Below are 17,564 nucleotides of genomic sequence, written 5' to 3' on the forward strand. Positions count from 1 at the left end.
TTATCTCCATAGAGATACTACATGCTACATGTTCTTTGCTCATACTTATTTTTGGCTTATATTGATTAGTTGGCTATTGAATAAAGCATGACTCCTTAAGACCCATAATGTCATAAGGGATCGCCAGCAGAAAAAATATGGGTCTTGCATTTCATGCTGTTGACCGACTAACCACATGACATTTAGTGATAGTTTATCAAGTCTATACTAAACATAATCTTTTTGAAAGTTAAATGGAAGTGGACAACTGCCTCCAGAATCAATGCAAATGATGGCCTAAATGTGTCAATAAAAGTGCTCTTATCGAGGGCTTACGTGGGAAAGTCACCGTGGTGTTCTTGCCAGGAGACCCAAGCTGGAAGTTATTGAGAAAGTAGTAATCCAGAGGAACTTCCTCAGGCAGGACATGCAGGAATGGTACTCTGAGCCTCAGAGGAACATCTTGATCTCTGCTTCATTTGATGTCCCACAGTAGTTGCTCATGGTAGCTCCTACACTGTAAGAATGTTGAGAAATCATAGGCTATAGGAGTTGGGGAGAGAGCAGCCTGGCAGAGCAAGAACTATTGGTTCTTACACAAGTCTACTGTCAGTCTGCTTCAGGCACAGAGCAGGTCAGTTTGCTAAATTTGTCTATGATGCAAAACAAAAGGTCCAGGAGATAAATGCATGATTTGACTAATGTCTCTGTCAAGTAAATTGTACTGAGAGTATTTCCACTGGAGATCTACACCAATACTTCCATTTCCTGGCCCATCCTTGAGGGGCTCTGCAGGGCTTTTAAGATTGTGAGGGTCTGTTGCAGGCTGCACACCATATGTTTATGCCATCAGGTATATTGTGAATAGATGAAGAAAGGGAGTATTACCAGGAGGAACAAGAAGCATTAAGAGAATTTGACCATCGAATAAATCAGCAGGTAAGATAGCATCTATGAAGGGGAATAAACAATCAACAGTACAGGCCAACAGCTTTCATAGGAACTCAATATTTCCATCATCTACAGAATCTTTTGTATCTATCCATCAAGATCTCATTTAAAGCAGCAAGTCCCATTAAACAGTCCCACAACTTAACTTCTCTCTGCTAGCAACCATCACTGTGACTGTGGTCAAAAGGCAAAAATAAACACCACTGAAAAATATTCTGAGCTGATTTCTGAATGAAATCCCACCAAATACACAAGTTATTCAATCCCTATTGGTGCCTTGCTGGTGTTTGACTTTGACTGCTGTGTGTTTCTGGGAAATGAGACTGCAGATGCTGCTGTACTCAGGTGGCCTTGGAGAATGACCTTGAGCAGTTCAGAGACCAGCAAGTTCAACTGTGCATTGCAGTACCACATCACATCAGCTGCCCCCAAGACTGCTACTGGTAAGTGTGGATAGACAAATGTTGTCTTGAGAGAAAGAAACAGATCTATACTTTATACAGCTTCAGCTTTTCCTCAGGGAAGTGCTGCTGCAATCCTATCAATATGTTTAGGCACAGATTGCTGAGAGACCTGGGATACCCTTTGCACCCTGTTTCTACTGCAGAATTCTGATGTTGAAGGCTGTTTGTCTCTCCACTGACACTGAGACATCATCAATAATGTATTGCGTTGCAGCAAAAAGCCCACATGGAGATGACCATGGGCTCTAACCTTTTGCAAACTTCTCAGTGCACAAAAGTAAGTGGTCATTCAGACAATCGAGTCATACTAACTCATAGAGAACTTATTAATCTTCTTCCCACATTTATTTCAAAGGAAATTATTCTATTACACCTAGTCACAAATGTGCCCCTAATTCTATTAGCTACCTGGATAAAGGGCAAGTTAAAATAGCCTATTAAGCTCCTACATGCCTTTCAAACTGAAGAGGAAAATAGACAACCCAGGGGTTCAGCATGGTCACATGGCGAATATACCGGGGGTGGGGGGGTGGGTGACTGGTAAATCCGTGGCCCAAGGTAGAAGGAGTCAATTTTAGAAAACTTAGCACATTTATTTTTCAACATAGTCCCCTCCTACATGTACACACTTAGTTCAGTGGTCATGGACCATATGGATCCCTTCTTTGTAGAAGTCAGCATCTTGGACCTCCAGATTGGTCCACAGAAGGGGTGATTAATAAGTTTGTGGCCTAAGGTAGAAGGAGATGACTTGTATAGCTCTCATTACATGCACATGCAGTTCAACTCTTTGCATGATTATGCAGAAAGTTTGAAGTTAATAACTCATCTCCGTCTACCATAGGCCACAAACTTATCAATCACCCCTGCTGTTGACCACTTTTAGAAGTCCAAGATGCCGACTTCTACAAAGAAAGGATCCGTATGCTCCATGACCACTGGACTAAGTTAATAAATTATAAATGTGTTAGGTTTTCTAAAATTGACTCCTTGTACCTTAGGTCACAAACTTATCAATCACCCCTCGTACAAAGTTCACAGACTCGTACACAGACTGTGTACACTCGTACACTCGTACACAGACAGCAGAAGAGATCAGAATGAAATGCTGGTTGCTGGAATTCAGTTTCCCATTTCATCAAATGTATTATTGCATATGTCCATCTTCAGCTTCAGTAGCCTGTTCATCAAATTCCTCATCAGAGTTCTTTGTAGAAAAAACTTCAAAGAAAATCACAACCACTTATTCACATTTTTAAATGAAGTCAATTAAATCTAATGTTAATCACTCCTCAATTAACTTCACTAAATTGAGATATTTGGCCATTATCACATTTGTTTATATGAACTTATCATAAAAAATATGCTTAAGCTAAGAAGGGAAAAGATTTAAAAAGAACTTGAGGAACAAGTTTTTCTAAACATGATATATTGAACGGGTTAGCAGAAGAAGTATAATTACAATGTTTAAAATGTTTTAAAAATTGGATGATACATGGCTAGGAAAGGTGCATGATTAGGAAAGGTGGGATAAGGGACAAATGGGACTAGCTAAAGTAGGCACTTTGGTCTGCATGGGATGATTTGGGTTGAAGGGCCTTTTTCCTTGCGATATAACTGACTTTAAATTACCATGGTACATCCTGAAAGAGATATAAATCAATCCTTTTTTTTATTAATATACAAGTTTAGTACACTGGATAGAAAAGAAATAATGCCATTATTCTGTCTATATTATTCAGTCCATGTTGCCATTTGATATGACTGGAACATAGACTTAACTATTCTACAATTTTTTTTATAGTTCATAGTGAAAATCCATATCATATGTGGTTTATAATTAATAGACTCATGTTCTTTATTAAAACCATTTTGGAAATCTTTATTTTCTACAATTTCTAAAGCTCTGGAAATTAATTTACAACCTAATAGATTGACTGTTCTATTTGGAATAGTTTTGCATCATATTCACGGTATTTCATCTTCGGATCAACATGTAATTGCATTTGTTACATTATTGACAAGAAGGGCTATTTTATTAAAATGGAAAGATATTTCTGTCCCTACATTGAATGGTTTTCTCAAGTAATGTTATGTCTCAGTTTGGAAAAAATTATAAGTAGAACTTTTGATCCCCGATTCGAGAGAAGATGGGGCTCTTTTGCCAAATATTATCATTTAATTTGAATTTTTTATATGGTTTCCTTCCAATTTTATTTTATATAAATATGAATTGGCGGTTGATGATTTAAAAAAATATATATAGAGGATGGTAAGACGTAGTGTTCCGGGGGTTGATTCCTAATGTTTTTTTTTCTTTTTTTTTGTAGTTAGTGGGTCTTTTTTTTTCTTAGTGAGATGGGGCTCTTTTTTTTCCTTCTTTCCCTAAAATAATTTTTTTTTTCATTTTTATATATTACGATGTTTTTTATTTTCTTCAGCTTTATTACTTGTATATATATTAAATTGTTGAAGTTTTGTATCATCTTATGGCTGAAGAAGGTTATGTACCAATAAAAAGATTCTAAAAATGAAAATAATTAATAGAGGAATGTTCATATATATGTGATTTAACAAATCTGTTTGCTAATGGTGCCAATTTTAGCAAGCGTCTCCATATGCAATAGAACATGTTGGAAAAAATGGAATTCCGCCTCTGCTGTGAGTAAAAACTATTTCCTAACAGGTGAAGTGGCTATGGTATGGTTCTAATAAATAGAAAAGGGTGTTATGGTAGTGTAGTGGTTAGCACAACGTTTTACAGCACCAGGGACCAAGGTTCATTTCCCACCACTGTCTATAAAGAGTTTGTATGTTCGCTCTGTGACCATGTGGGTTTCTTCTGGGTGCTCCTGTTACTTCACAAAGTCCAAAGATGTACCGATTGGTTGGTAAATTGGTCATTGTAAACTGTCCCGTGATTAGGCCAGGGTAGCATGGCTTGAAGGGCCAGAGGGGCCTATTCTACACCGTCTCTCAATATATAAATAAATATATCTGCTACTGAGTGTCATTCAATCTGGATGAATATCCACTACCATTATTGAGCACTAGAATTGTGTGCAAACCATTACACAAGCGTAGAGGCTTGTGACATTGTTAAGTCTGTAAAGAGGCAATGGAGCATATGAAGGTTATATTTGAGTCTGATTGATGAAGACTGTTATATTGTGAGTAATAGAAGCCTGGAGAATTCAGCAGTGCCTGAGTCCATTGGTACAGCTGGTGGGACTGTGGCTCTTGGAGATGATTAACTAACCTTGACCACTCAAGTGGGTTCAATTTAATTCTTTCAGTACTGTATCCAGGTGGCCTACACTTGACACCTGGCAATGACCTTCATGGTTCTCTGCCTTTAACTACTTACTATGTACACATTTTAGCTACTTTACTATGAGACACTTTAAATGCTGCTGGTCACTCATAACAATGACTCCCATTAACAGCCCAGCTGTTAGCATTGTCTGCTTGATAAGATTAAAAGAAATGTCAATGTAAAGTTAGCAGATTGCTTGTTACAATATTACAATCATCTGGTGCCTTTAAATAATGTATTGAGATCCCCATACCACAGTAGAATGCAACAGAAAGCTATTGTTTTAAAGTCTACATTTGTAAGGAAAAAGGGAACTCTTGTGGGATAGAAATGTAGGTGGAAGGATCAGGAACAAAAAGGTAGTTTTCTACCGATCACATCATAGTACAAACTGCTTACACCAGGATGATATGTTAGAGACCCTCTGACATCAGAAACACAGGTCAACATTGACATTAAGCAAGTCCTTGTAAAGGAATCCTAGAATCTATCTGCATGGCTTCAACCTGCCAAGGTGCCAGACACTTTATCTAATAGGGTTAAGGGCTGACAATTCTTGTGTGTGGCCAGCTACCACTGATGAGGTCATTGTGACAAACTAGATTGTGATATAATTTTGTTTTTTATATATTAAAATATTAAATTAAACTATTTAATAAACTATAATAAAGTATTTACAAAAATAAACCATGCAATGCCTTTTCATTCTGACATTCATAATTAATGCTTTATGTACTGTTCTATTGCATTCTTTAAAACCAATGGGACTGTTGCCATTCATGTGGCCTCTGCGGGTGGTATATTACCACAATATTTGAGGGGCATTGGTAACCAACCCGACCCAGTAGAGAACTCTATATTGTGTTCCTTCCCTACCGAGCCCTTGTGGTGAGTGCACTAAGCTTCAATGTGGCCCTCAGCACAAATTCTGAAAGTCTTAAATGTGGCAATTGGCAACATAATAGGTCTACAGCAGATGCAATCTCACTGGCTCTCTGCTTGGCCTTGGATCACCTGGACATTAGTAATAATTACATCAGGCTGCTGTTTAATAACAACACCTTAGTGATCAAAGCTCCAAAACCTGGATCCCTGACTTCCTCATCAGGAGATTACACTTAGTACACACTGGTGATAATATCTCCTCCTCGCTGACAATCAACACTGGCGACCCTCAAGGATATGTGCTTAGTCCACTGCCCTACTCTCTTTATACCTACAACTGTGTGGCTAGGCACAGCTCAAACATCATCTATAAATTTACTGATGACACATCTATTGTTGGCAGAATTTCAAATAGTGACAAGGTGGTGTACAGGAGTAAGACAGATCAGCTTGTTGAGTGGTGTCAGAGCAACAATGCTGCATTCAACATCAGTAAGACCAAGGAATTGATTGTGCACTTCAGGAAGCATCACTCGGTGGAGCAAACAGCAGTCCTCATCGAGGGATCAGATGTGGAAAGGGTGAGCAGTTTCAAATTCTTGGGTGTCAACATCTCTGAGGATCTATTCTGGGATGAACATATTGATCGGCCCTCCTGATCCACGGATTGCACGTGTGCAGACTCAACCAACTGCGGATCGGGAAAACCTGGAAGTTCTCTCTCCAGCACTTGTTGTTTGAGCATTTAGAGACTATTCTTTCTTGTCATTATTCCCTAAACAATACAGTATAACAACTATTTACATAGCATTTACATTGTATTAGATATTATAAGTAATCTAGAAATGACTTAAAAGTACAGGCAGTCCCCGGGTTATGAATGAGTTGCATTCCTTAGTCCGTCTTTAAGTCAGATTTGAAGTCAGAACAGATATATCCGGTATTATTTAGCGTCAGTCAAATGTTTTTCTTAGTATATAGTACATATTTTACCATTCTATGCATATAAAACAGTTAAGAAAAATATGTATTTCAATCATTAAACCACTATGTTGCTTAGTAGTAATTGTAGCTTTCATCGGGGCAGGGCCTTTCCCATTCTCTATTAAAATTGTTCTGATTGTTGACTGTACCCTAACGCTTTTCCAATGACCAATGGCGTTTCACCTCTTTCCAATCTCTTTATTAGTCTCACCTTATTTTCAATTGTGATCGTGATTATTTTCGTGAACAGAAACACCGCGGATTCAGAGCTGCACCACCAGGTTCTAATGTCCACTGCACTGAGCATGTTAAATAAAGTTCGGGGTTCCACTGGGTCCTAAAGATCAAAGCACTGAGCTAGGTTAAATAAGGGACTTGAGCATCCGCATTTTTTGGTATACGTGGGGGGTCTCAGAACCAATCACCCATGGATAAGGAGGGCTGACTGTACTTCATTCAGAGCTTGCAGAGAATTGGTATATCACTAAGGACACTTGCAGATTTCTACCACTGTACCATGAAGAGGATTTTAATTGGTTGCATCACCATCTGGTATAGAGAGGCCACTGCAGAGAATCGGAAAAAGCTGCAGAAAGTTGTAAATGAGCCAGCTCCATCATAGGCACCAGCCTCCCCAGCATCTAGGAAACCTTCAAAAGGCGATGCCTCAAAAAGGCAACATCCATGATTAAGGACCCCCGTCACCCAGGACATTCCCTCTTCTCATTATTACCATCAAGGAGGTGGTACTGAAGACTAAACATACAAACTTAATGCATTAGGAACACTTCTTCCTCTCTGCCATCATATTTCTGAATGGACAATAAACCCATGAGAACCTCCTCAGTATTTTTTCCCTTCCTTTTTGCATTCCTTATTTTTTTTACATATACTTCTTATTGTAATTTATAGTTTTCATTACTGGGTACTACAATGTACTGCTACCGCAGAACAATAAGTTTCACAACATATGCTGGTGATAGTAAACCTGGTTCTGATTGTGATTCTAATTTCTCTATAGAATCAGAATCAGAATCAGAATCAGGTTTATTATCACCGGCATGTGACGTGAAATTTGTTAACTTAGCAGCAGCAGTTCAATGCAGTACATAATCTAGCAGAGAGAGAGAAAATAATAATAAATAAAATAAACATAATAAATAAACAAGTGAATCAATTATGTATATTGAATAGATTATTTAAAAATGTGCAAAAACAGAAATACTGTCTATTAAAAAAACTGAGGTAGTGTCCAATGCTTCAAAGTCCATTTAGGAATCGGATGGCAGAGAGGTAGAAGCTGTTCCTGAATCACTGAGTGTGAGCCTTCAGGCTTCTGTACCTCCTACCTGATGGTTACAGTGAGAAACCGGCATGCCTTGGGTGCTGGAGGTCTTTAATAATGGACACTGCCTTTCTGAAACACCACTCCCTAAAGATGCCCTGGGTACTTTGTAGGCTAGTGCCCAAGATGAAGCTGACTAACTTACAACCTTCTGCAGCTTCTTTTGGTCTTGTGCAGTAGTCCCTCCATACCAGACAGTGATGCAGCCTGTCAGAATGCTCTCCATGGTACAACTATAGAAGTTTTTGACTGTATTTGATGACATGCCAAATCGCTTCAAATTCTTAATAAAGTATAGCCGCTGTCTTGCCTTCTTTATGACTACATCAATATGTTGGGACCAGATTAGATCCTCAGAGATTCTGATACCCAGGAACTTGAAGCTGCTCACTCTCTCCACTTCTGATCCCTCTATGAGGATTGGTATGTGCTCCTTCGCCTCACTGATGTTGAGTGCCGGTTGTTGTGGCACCACTCCATTTGTTGGCACATCTCACTCCTGTACACGCTCCCATCACCACCTGATGGTTGTATCGTCACCAAATTTGTAGATGGTATTTGAGCTCTGCCTAGCCACACAGTCATGTGTATACAGAGAGTAGAGCAGTGGGCTGAGCACACGCACCTGATGTGCCCCAGGGCTGATCGTCAGCGAAGAGGATATGTTATCACCAATCCATACAGACTGTGGTCTTCTGGTTAGGAAGTCCGAGGATCCAATTACAAGGGGAGATACAGAGGCCCAGGTTCTGCAACTTCTCAATCAGGATTGTGGGAATGATGGTATTAAATGCTGAGCTATAGTCGATGAACAGCATCCTGACGTAGGTATTTGTGTTGTCTAGATGGTCTAAAGCCGAGTGAAGAGCCATGGAAATTGCGTCTGTCATTGATCTATTGTGATGATAGGCAAATTGCAATGGGTCCAGGTCCTTGCTAAGGCAGGAATTCAGTCTAGTCATAACCAACCTCTCAAAGCATTTCATCACTGTCGATTTGAGTGCTACCGGGTGATAATCGTTAAGGCAGCCCACACTAATCTTCTTTGGCACTGGTATAATTGTTGCCTTTTTGAAACAAGTGGGAACTTCTGCCCGTAGCAGTGAGAGATTGAAATGTCCTTGAAATGTCCTTGAATATTCCCGCTAGTTGGTTGGTTTTCAGAGCCTTACCAGGTACTCCATCGGGATCTTCTGCCTTGCGAGGGTTCACTCTCTTTAAAGACAGTCTAACATCAGCCTCTGAGACAGAGATCACAGGGTCGTCAAGTGCAGCGGGGATCTTCAACAGCTGTAGTTGTATTCTCCCTTTCAAAGTGGGCATAGAAGGCATTGAGTTCATCTGGGAGTGAAGCATCGCTGCCATTCATACTATTAGGTTTCACTTTGTAGGAAGTAATGTCTTGCAGTCCCTGACAGAGTTGCCGTGCATCTGATATTGCTTCCAACCTCGTTCGAAATTGTCCCTTCACCCTTGAAATAGCCCTCTGCAAATCAAACCTGGTTTTCTGGTACAGGCCTGGGCTGCCAGACTTGAATGCCACAGATCACAAGATCACAAGACACAGAAGTAGGCCATTCTGCCCATCGAGTCTGCTCTGCCACTCCACCATGAGCTAAACTATTCTCCCGTCTAGTTCCAATTTCCGGCTTTTTCCCCATATCCCTTGATACCCTGACTAATTAGATACCTGTCAATCTCCTCCTTAAAAACCCTCAAGGATTGGGCCTCCACAGCTGTATGTAGCAACGAATTCAATAAATCCACGACCCTCTGGCTAAAAAAAATTTCTCCTCATCTCTGTTTTAAATGGGTACCCTCTAATTCTAAGACTGTGACCTCTTGTCCTGGGCTCACCCACCAAGGAAACAGCCTTTCCACATCTACTCTATCCAACCCTTTCAACATTTGAAATGTTTCTATGAGATGCCCTCTCACTCTTCTATACTCTAATGAATACAATCCAAAAGCTGACCAACGCTCCTCATATGTTAGTCCCTGCATTCCAGGAATCATCCTCGTGAATCCTCTCTGAAATCTCTCCAAAATAAGCACATCCTTTCTAAGATAGAGGGTCCAAAACAGCACACAATATTCCAAATGGGGTCTCACCAGTGCCCCATAGAACCCCATTAACACCTCCTTACTCTTATACACTATTCCTCTTGAAATGAATGCCAACATCGCATTCGCTTTCCTTACTGCTGATCCAACCTGGTGGTTAACCTTTAGGGTATCCTGCACTAGGACCCCCAAGTCCCTTTATACTTCTGATTTTTGAATTTTCTCCCCATCTAAATAATAATCTGCCCAATTGTTTCTTCTTCCAAAATGTACAACCGTGCATTTCTCAACATTGTATCTCATCTGCCATTTCTTCGCCCACTCTCCTAAACTGAGCAAGTCTCTCTGAAACCTTTCAGTTTCTTCAACACTTCCTGCTCCTCCACCTATCTTGGTGTCATCCACAAACTTAGCCACAAAACCATTTAATCCATGATCTAAATCATCAATGTACAGTGTAAAAAGAAGAGGCCCCAACACCGATCCCTGCAGAACACCACTAGTAACCGGCAACCAACCAGAATAGGATCCCTGTATTCCACTCTTTGTTTTCTGCCTATCAGCCAATGGTCCGCACATTCCAATATCCTTCCTGTAATTCCATGGGCCCTCATCTTATTAAGCAGCCTCTTATGAGGCACCTTATCAAAGGCCTTTTGAAAATCCAAATACATAACATCCACAGCTTCTCCCTTGTCAATCTTATTCGAGATTACCTCAAAAAATTCCAATAGGTTGGTGAGGGAGGATCTTGCCTTCATGAAACCATGCTGGCTTGGGCCTATTTTGTCATACACCTCAAGGTAATTCATAACCTCATCCTTGAGGATCGACTCCAATAATTTTCCAACTACCGATGTCAGACTAATAGGTCTGTAATTTTGTTTTTGCTGCCTCCCCCTTTCTTAAACAATGGAACTACATTTGAGACCTTTCAGTCCTCCGGAACCGTGGCAGAGTCTACTGATTCTTGGAAGATTATTTCCAATGCTTCCACAATCTCCAAAGCCACCTCCTTCAGAACCCAAGGATGCACTTCATCTGGTCCGGGAGACTTATCTATCCTTAGTCCATTTAGCTTCTCAAGCACCTTCTCTCTAGTAATCTTGACTGTACTTAATTCTACTCCCTGAGACCTCTGTCTAACAGGTATGTTGCTAATGTCTTCCACTGTGAAGACTGATGCAAAATGCTCATTTAGTTCCTCTGCCATCTCTGTTACCCATTATAATTTCTCCAGCATCCTTTTCAATAGGTCCTATATCTACCCGTGTCACTCTTTTACTTTTCATATATTTAAAAAAAACTCTTAGTGTCTTTTTTTATGTTAATTGCCAATTTCCTTTCATAATTCATCTTTTCTTTACTAATGACTTTTAGTTTCCTTCTGTAAATTTTTAAAATTCGTCCAGTCCTCATTTTTCCCACTAATTTTTGCTTCCTTGTACGCTGCCTTTTTTGCTTTTATTTTAGCCTTAACTTCTCTCGTTAGCCTCATTTGTGTCACTTTTTCCTTTTATGATTTTCTTTTTTCTTGGAATATATTTTTCCTGCACTTATTTATCGTAGGAATTTCATCCAATTCTGCTCTACTGTCCCTCCATTTAGCTTACTTTTCCAATCAACTTGGGCCAGTTCCTCTCTCATACTACTGTAATTTCCTTTGTTCCACTGAAATATTGATACACCTGATACCGGCTTCTCCTTTTCAAATTTGAAACTGAACATGATCATATTATGATCTCTACTTCCATTACCTCTAGCTCCCTAATCACCTGAGGCTCATTACACAGCACCCAATCCAAAACAGCTGATCCCCTGGTGGGCATATGGACAAGCTGCTCCAGAAGCCATCCTGTAGGCATTCTACAAACTCTCTCTTCTAAGATCCAGTATCTTCCTGACTTTCCCAATCCACTTTCATTTTAAAATCTCCCTTAATCATCTTGACATTTTCCTTCTGACACGCTTTTTTTATTTCCAGCTGTAACTGGTAGTCCACATCCCAGCTGCTGTTTGGAGGCCTGTATATAACTGCTTTTAGTGTCTTTTTAACCTTGCCATTTCTTAACTCGACCCATAAGGATTTTACCTCTTCTGATCCTATGTCCCTTCTTTCCAGTGATTTGAAATCATTACATACCATCAGGGCCATGCCACCCCCTTTACCTACTTTCCTATACACGGTGTATCCTTGAACATTCAGCTCCCAATCACATCCATCATTTAGCCACGACTCTGTGATGGGCACTATGTCATATCTTTTAACCTGTAGCTGTACAACAAGGTCATCCACTTTATTTCTAATGCTGCGGGCATTTAAGTATAGTACACTTAGATCAGTATCTGTTACTGCTTTTGCTATATTTCTATCGCACCGCAAATTATCCTGTCTATTCACCTGCTTGTCCTTCTTGCCATCTTTGCTGCACAGTATCTTTGATTTATTTCTATTTTCCTCTTCCTCAACCCTAACACCCTGGTTTCCTTCCCCTTGCCAACTTAGTTTAAACCCCCCCCCCCCCAACAGCTATATTAAACAATCCCGCTAGGATATTAGTACCCTTTGAGTTCAGGTGTAACCCATCTTTTCTGTATAAGTCATGCCTCCTCCAAAATAGATCCCAGTGATCTAAGAATTTGAAGCCCTGCTCCCTGCACTAGTTACTTAACCACACATTCATCTGTTTAACTCTGTTATTCTTACCATCATTGGCATGTGGCTCAGGCAGTAATCCTGAAATTATTACTCTGGAGGACTGTCTTTTCAAGTTTCTTCCTAGCTCCCAGTAATCTTCCTTCAGGACCTCCTCTCCTTTTCTGTCTATGTCATTGGTATCAACATGTACCAAGACTTCTGGTTGCTCGACCTCTCTCCTGAGAATACTCTGGACCCAGTCCGAGATATCTCGTACCCTCGCACCAGGGAGGCAACACACCATTTGGGTATCCTTGTCCGGCTTGCAGAATCTCTTGTCTGTTCCCCTCACGATGGAATCCCCTATAACTACGGCATTTCTCCTTGCTCTCTTGATCACAGCACTGAGCAGAGTGCCAGAGTCCTGTTCGTTGTGGTCTTCCTCTGTCAGGTCAACTTTTCCAACAGTATCTAAAACTATACATTGATTCCTGAGGGGGACTGTCACAGAGGTGCTGTCCACAATCTCTCTATAGGTATTATCGATCATCTCCTCACTTTCTCTAATTAGTTGAAGGTCATCAAGTGGTTGCTCCAGATCCCTCACACGATTCCTAAGGACCTTCATCTCACTGCATCTGGAGCAGATGTAATCCTGGGGGAGGCTGGGAGTCTCCCAAGGTCCCCACTTCTGCCACTCCAAGCACAACACTAATCCTAAATGCATACCTCTAATGCTGCTGTTAGCTCTAAATAAATAAATCTGTAACCTACCATTTAACTGTAAGACTCAACGGTCACAGAAAGCCTCTTCCCGTTTCTGCCTAAGCCTGTTGAGCCAAAGCCCTATCACTCTGTACCCATTCACTCTGCTGCCCACTGGATATGACGGTGTTCTTTTTAAATCTTCCGCGCTCTGAGGTCACGCGCCTGTGCAGTTGTGCCTCTTTTATCCCAAGTAGTTTGAAAAAAAGATCTAGCCTTCAGCAGACAACATACCTCCTAGTTCATCCACTGCTTTTGAGATAGACATCTGAATATGCTGTCAAACTAACAAGTTTAGGGCAGACCATGATCTTTTTTATATCAAAACAAACTTTATTCATAATAAAAAATATTTACAAGAATAAACAATGCAATGCCTTTCATTCTAACGTTCATAGTCAATGTGTTTCAGAGTCGTCTAATACACTCTTTAAATCCAATAGGACTGTTTGCACCCATGTGACCCCCAGCGGTGGTACAGTTCTACAATAACTGAGGGGTAGACCATATCACTTCCCTGATGATTGAGTTCAGATTTGGAACATGAAAACACCAGATGATGACTGGGGACATCATTAGACAGTTTAACTATTACACACGTACTGACTGATCGAAGTCTGCAATTGATTAGCAGAAAAACAGGATGCTAGAACAAAAATATCACTTTATTACATCATTAGCTGTCTCCCTCACGCTGTTTAAAAAAGCTCTTAAAAATCATGACACATGTCAGTAACAGTTTCAAGATGGTGCTAGATTTCCCTCATTATAATATTCCTCTTCCAGGAACAACGGGAACTAGATGTTAAATGCACTACATTAATGGCACCTATTTTCACAGCTCTGACATTAAGGAGATCCAGCTTTTAATAATGCTGAAAACTCAAAGTAAATGTTCTCCAAAGGGTCAGGCACACCTTTCCTGCACTTGTGAGCTGAAAGTTGCACAACTCCCTGTCAAACGTGTCACAAATCAACAATCTGAAACAGCAAGCAGAAAATGCTGAATGCTGAAAGCACTCCGCAACTCAGGTTGCAGTTTTCAACTTCTCGGTTTTCTGGGGAAAGAGGAACAAAAGTCATGCTTCTGGTCAATAATATTTAATCAGAAGGAGGAAGAAATCTGAAAACAAGCACGTCTTAAATGAGAGAGGTTTGGAGGAACATGGAGAAGGTAAATGACATAGAAAATTGTTTTGATTTCTTCACAGATAATGCCTGATCCCTAAGTAATGGCTAATACAAGGGGGCACAATTTGAAGGTGATTGGAGGAGAAAATAAAGGGAATGTCAATAGTATGTTCTTTACGCAGAGGGTGGCGGGCAAGTAGAACACCATGTCGAGGTGGTGGCAGAGACATGCAGCAGAGGCATTTAAGACACTTTTGGACAGGCACATGAATGATCGAAAAATATACAGCCATGTAGGAGTGAAAGGTTAGATTGATCTTAGAGTAGGTTAAATGGACAGTACAACATCTGGGATGAAGTAATGTTCTATACTGTATGCTCTATTTCCCAATTTTTTTTCATATCTGCAAAACCAAACTTCAAGAACATTGATCCTGGTCACTGCACAGTCAGGTGGCTTCAGCAGGTCTCCCATGCAAACTAAAAAATACCAGAAGAAATTCTGCAAAATGAGAGGTTGTTGATATAATCAAAAAGTGAGTAAAGATACTACGAACTCCAAGAGGTGATTCTGATGGTTAGAAGTTGCCAGGTGGGTGTAAGGACATGAATGTTTTCAATTAATTGGCTGCATAGTTCGTAGCTTTGTCCAAGGAGGCTACTTCGTATCTGCACACTGTTCCCTAATGCCTCCACAAGTTTTTCTGATCCCTGTGAGAACTTTACTATCCCCTCACTTCCTTCTTCATCCTGTCATTACAAGATGTACTCATACACTCACTGCCTACCTGTACACCTGCTTGTTAATACAAATATCTGATCAGCCAATCATGTGGCAGCAACTCAATGCATAAATGCATGCAGACGTGTTCAAGAGATTCATTTTTTGTTGTTCAGACGTAACATTAGAATGGGGAAGAAATGTGATCTAAGTGATTTCAACTGTGGAATGACTGTTGGTACCAGAACGAGTGGTTTGAATAAATCAGGAACTGCTGATTCCCTGGGATTTTCACACACAACAGCCTCTAGAGTTTACAGAGAATGGTGCAAAAACAAAAAGAAACATCCAGTGAATGGTAGTTCTCTGGGTGAAATTGCTTTGTTAATGAGAGGTCAGAGGAGAATGGCCTAACTAGTTCAAGCTGGTGACAGTAACTCAGATAACCAAGTGTTACAGCAGTGGTGTGCAGAAGATCACAATTGAATGTACAACATGCTGAAGAAGCATACACTCAGTGGACACTTTATAAGGTAGAAGAGGTACCTAATAAAGTGGTCACTGGGTGTATTTTGTTAATACTCCCCAGCAGCTGAAAGTATAGGCTGCATTGCGGTATCACTCATCATTTACCACAAAATAAGCTTTACTGGCCAAGTCCAAGCTTTTCATCAGGGCAGCATGTTTAACACAAAGCAAGTGTCAGTATGGAATCATACTTTGGAAAAAGCATAAATTATAGAGTGTGTTGTTTAGAGATTTGGATCTTCTAGCTTGCGCAGTCCCTGATATATCAAGAAAGGTTTGGCAGAAATGAAATGGAGCAAAGCACTTGAACAAAAACCGGTGTTCCAGCCAGGAGCATTTAGAGTTGCCAGCTTAGTTTGCTGGATTACATTTTTACAGCCCAGAGCATTCTAAAATGGACAAAATTGTTAATGAGAAAATGGTTAACAGCTTCTTGCTCTTTTTTCTGTGCAACATAGTTTTCCTACTACATAAAAATGTGTTATTCAATTTGCAGGAAAATTCACAGAAATGTAAAAACTGCCTTGTAAAAATTTCAAAGTAGTACTCTGACCTTGAGATTCAACTGACATTATTCAGCCTAAATTTAAGCTTTAAATAGTTAACAACCTTCATAATTTCTTGTCATTTCACATTACTCCTGTGTCACACATTAAGTAACACAGGCCCTGTCATAGCACTACCTTTGGCATTCTGCAATGTATTTCAAATAATGTTCAACAAAAGTTATTGAAATCACAGCAACAGCAGTACAATCTTAATTGTACTGACAATAATAATCAAATAGCTTACTTAAGATTACAATTATCATTACTCAGCCAAAACGTAAGGAGATCCTACTTTCAGTCTTTTGCTTCTTTTGTTAAATCATATAACCATATAACAATTACCACATGGAAACAGATCATCTCGGCCCTTCTAGTCCATGCCGAACGCTTACTCTCACCTAGTCCCACCAACCTGCACTCAGCCCATAACCCTCCATTCCTTTCCTGTCCATATACCTATCCAATTTTTTTTTTTTTAATGACAATATTGAACCTGCCTCTACCACTTCTACTGGAAGCTCATTCCACGCAGCTACCACTCTCTGAGTAAAGACGTTCCCCCTCGTATTACCCCTAAACTTTTGCCCATTAACTCTCAACTCATGTCCTCTTGTTTGAATCTCCCCTACTCTCAGTGGAAAAAGCCTATCCACGTCAAATCTATCTATCCCCCTCATAATTTTAAATACCTCTATCAAGTCCCCCCTCAACTTTCTATGCTCCAAAGAATAAAGATCTAACTTAGACAATAGACAATAGGTGCAGAAGTAGACCATTCGGCCCCTCGAGTCTGCACCGCCATTCTGAGATCATGGCTGATCATTCACTATCAATACCCAGTCCCTGCCTTGTCCCCATATCCCTTGATTCCCCTATCCATCAGATATCTGTCCAGCTCCTTCTTGAAGGCATCCAGAGAATTGGCCTCCACCGTCTTCCGAGGCAGTGCATTCCACACCTCCACAACTCTCTGGGAGAAGAAGCTCTTCCTCAACTCTGTTTTAAATAACTGACCTCTTATTCTCAATCCATGCCCTCTGGTACTGGACTCTCCCAACATCTGGAACATATTTCCTGCCTCAATCCTATCAAATCCTTTAATTATCTTAAACGTTTCAATCAGATCCCCTCTCAATCTCCTCAATTCCAGCGTGTACAAGCCCAATCTCTCCAATCTCTCTGCGTAAGACAGCCCTGCCATCCCAGGAATCAACCTAGTGAATCTACGCTGCACTTCCTCAATTG

General features: G+C 40.3%; 1 protein-coding gene and 1 long non-coding RNA gene across 5 annotated transcripts in view; one reads left to right on the forward strand and one right to left on the reverse strand.

The window, feature by feature from the left end:
* Window positions 1–17,564, reverse strand: part of vps8 (VPS8 subunit of CORVET complex) — a 607,159-nt gene that overhangs the window by 76,209 nt on the left and 513,386 nt on the right. The window lies entirely within an intron of this gene.
* LOC132392760 (uncharacterized) overlaps window positions 14,224–17,564 on the forward strand; it is a 49,192-nt gene continuing 45,851 nt past the window's right edge. For both annotated transcript variants that reach the window (XR_009511640.1, XR_009511641.1), the window contains exon 1: window positions 14,224–14,565. This is a non-coding gene — a long non-coding RNA (uncharacterized LOC132392760). The remainder of the gene's footprint in view (window positions 14,566–17,564) is intronic.

The sequence above is a fragment of the Hypanus sabinus genome, chromosome 4, assembly GCF_030144855.1.
Source record: "Hypanus sabinus isolate sHypSab1 chromosome 4, sHypSab1.hap1, whole genome shotgun sequence".
Lineage (NCBI taxonomy): Eukaryota > Metazoa > Chordata > Chondrichthyes > Myliobatiformes > Dasyatidae > Hypanus > Hypanus sabinus.